A 3,443-nucleotide genomic window follows, 5' to 3' on the forward strand; every position below is an offset into this window, starting at 1 on the left:
CGGGTGCAGTTTTGATCATATTTTTCATGTGGTTCCAAGCATTGCTTTGTTAGTATTCTTAGGTGATGTTGTTTTATTCAAGGAAAAGTCAATACAGATTTCACAGTTCAACTCTCATATCAAAGCTGAGTGTGTGTGTGTGTGTGTGTGTGTGTGTGTGTAAGAGAGAGAGAGAGAGAGAGAGAGAGAGAGAGAGAGAGAGAGAGTTGCCATCAATTTGGATACTAATCTGTGTTCCTGATGTTTTAGATAGCTATGTAGCTCTTTAGATATATAGTTTAAGTAGCTTGTCACTTTCCCCACAACATATTTGTTGACATTGTAACTCTTTTACCAACTTTTGGCTCTGTCATACAGTCTTAGAAAATTTGTTTGTAGTTTATTCCAATTCACCCAAATATTTAGTACATGGAAAAACCTAATGTGTTCCAGTCAGGGCATTTTGTTTTTCAATTTTTTCCCTCAGTTGATTTATCAAAATAGCAAATAAAAAAGTCTAGAATCCTGGAGCTTACATTTTCTTTCTAAAAAGTCATTATATGTCTCCATTATTTGATACTTGTCTCCCAGCATGTCCATAACATGACATGAATAGTCTAATCTGAGACATCCGTCAGAAATAATACAGCTTGTGAAGGTTTGACCTCCATAATGTAATGCACTGACTGATAGTTACCAGGTATGTAATTGGTATACAGCAGGTATTATCTGCTGTATGTTCTAGCTTTTCTTTTTACTTTTGGCACAATAGAATCAAAGTGTTTAAAAATTCTACTAAAGGTTAGCATTTTTGTAATTATGTATCTACAAATTTAAACATGTTAACTTTGCAACAACTAAAGTTATTTTACAAGGTAGATAATAAATACTTATCTTTTGGGTGGAACCAGGGATTGAACTCAAACCCTTGCACTTGCCAGGCAAGCACTTATTCTACTGAGCCATCTCCCCGGCCCATAATAAATACTTATAATTAAAATCAATAACATTCAACTGAATTTAATGTTGTTGAATTTTAAATTTAGAAAAAGTTAGCATCGCTCAATTCTCTAATATGTTATCACCTGCTTCCCGTCTGACAGTGGCTTCTGGACTGAGGGTCACATTGAGCTGCTTGCTGCTTCAGGGGTGTATTTAGGAAGTCAGCACCATGGCAGAAGACATCAAGACCAAAGTCAAGAGCTGCAAGACTACCCCTTTTGACAGCCACTTCCCCAGTTAGAACCAGACCAGGAACTGCCGGCAGAACTACCTGGAATAGCACCACTGCCAGAAGGCAATGACTGAAAAGGGGAGTGATAGCTCTGTCTGTGAGTGGTACCAACGAGTGCACAAGTTCCTCTGCCCTATATCCTGGGTACAACCTGGGACGACCGCCAAGCTGAAGGCATGTTTCCTGGCAAGATCTGAACTGACTCCACCTGTTTCTCTGTCCTCTGTTTGTCTCCTGGTGGTAAAGGGAGACCTGGGTATGTGATGGTCCTACCCTGGAACCCTGAATCATGACTTAACTCATAACAAAAACTGTGGAAAAGTGTAAAAAAAATGATATGTTATCACCTTTGGTAGGATGATGTTCTGATATAAGAAACAAATATCTGGACTATAATTAAGATTTGTTTTAGAATTATACAAGTTATTCAACGATTATATTAAAAATCTTTAATATGAAGTTGGTAATATAATTCAGAGCAGTTCTGTGTGGGGATCAAGGTGGTGGTGGTTTTAAACAGATGATAATAATAAAATTGAAATTTATATTTACTATTAGCTATATATTTATATAGTTATAGCATGATTTCTGAATGTTCTTTTTTCTTTTCTTGGTACCAGGTATCAAGATCAGAACCTTGTGCTTGCCAGGCAGGCTCTTGTGCCTCTGAGATCTATCCCCAGAACATGTCAACTCTTTTGAAGAGACTATTTCAGGGGTTTTGTTTCATTACTGTGGTCAAATAGATTATACAATATCAGTATTTTTCAGCTCTAATTTTAAACATAGTTAATGGCTGATTAAATGTGGAATGAGCAAAGGATTGCATTTTTATATATTTGTATTAATTTTTTATTGTTATACTTGTGGGATTGATAGTCTTTGTGTCATCATAGCATGGTTGCAATTTCTGCTTTGGAGTTAGACAGACCTGAGTTCCTAACCCAGTCCCTTCTTAGATGTTACACAAATTATTTAATTTTTCCAAGCCTCAGTTACCTCATTAATAAAGGAATTACACTAGTCAGTGTTTCACTACTATAACGCAATACCTAAGGCAAGCTACTTTATAGAGAAAGAAGTTCATTTAGCTCACAGTTTTGGAGGTTGACATTTCAAGCAGCATGGTCTCCTTTAGCTTCATCACATCAATATGACATCTTGGCAGGAGAAGACTGAGTGAGAGGTGGAAATTATACCACATGTGGGTAATCTAGCAAGCAGGGAAATGTGGCTTTTAAAAACAACTATAGCGTGATAATTTATCAGGATCCCAGAAGAGTGATTTTAATCTCCTCTGAAGGCAAAGGCTCCAATAACCTAACAGTCTCTCCTCAAAGCCCACCTCCTAAAGGCAACATCACCTCTTAACATTGCCATGCTGAAGACTGATTCTTCCAATTGGTGAACCTTTCAGGGAAAGGCTATATCCTAACTGTAGTACTCTTCTTCTTGGCATTATTATTATTATTATTATTATTTCCTGCATTCTTTATATTTCTCATCATATTTTATAGTACTGTACAGGTTCTATAGAGAAAGAATCAATAGACTGTCTCTTTCTGTAATTATAAAAGGGTATTTATAAAATTGTCTTACAGGGTCAGAGGCAGGAAAACCCACAATAGTTGTCTGTGCACTGCACACCCAAAGGACCCAGGCACTGCTTAGTCCAGGAAGCTTGAGGTCTCAGAGCTAGAAGGACCATGGATGCAAGGCCAGTCTGAGACTGAAGGCCTGGAAACTCTTGGGACAATCACCAGTGATCGACTGTGTGGAAAGGCTGAGAAGCTGGACTCTGATGCCCATAGGTGATTGTCAAAAGATGCACTGACTCTAGCAGGATGGGTTTCCCACATAGGGGCCTACTTCTGCTTTTCTTTCTTTCTTTCTTTTTTTTTTAATTTTAATTTTTTTTTTTTTTTTGCTGTCAGAGGTGAATATTCTATTGGTATCTAAATACTATAGGTGTTTCAGAGAACCTGAATGTAACATAAGAGAGACAGACAGACAGACTTGCTCTCCGAGGCGTTGTTCCTGCTACTTCACCCTCTTGCTCTTTGCTGCTGCCATGCACTGCTGCCCTCTGCCTCGTGCCGCTCTGCCTTGGAGTCAGATGAATACGGACTGAAACCTCCGTTGACTGAAATTTTGATTGCCAAATTCTGAGGAAAGACCTGAAAAACTCCTCAGTTAAGAACAATGAACAGCCAGTCCTAGCCCAGGTCCG

At 38.3% G+C, this 3,443-nt stretch overlaps 1 pseudogene; it reads left to right on the forward strand.

Annotated features, from left to right (window-relative positions):
- The first annotated feature begins 1,074 nt into the window (after positions 1-1,074).
- Positions 1,075-1,458, forward strand: LOC111814907 (annotated as a pseudogene).
- The last annotated feature ends 1,985 nt before the right edge of the window (positions 1,459-3,443 follow it).

Source organism: Octodon degus, unplaced genomic scaffold (genome assembly GCF_000260255.1).
Source record: "Octodon degus isolate 3935 unplaced genomic scaffold, OctDeg1.0 scaffold01548, whole genome shotgun sequence".
Taxonomy (NCBI): domain Eukaryota; kingdom Metazoa; phylum Chordata; class Mammalia; order Rodentia; family Octodontidae; genus Octodon; species Octodon degus.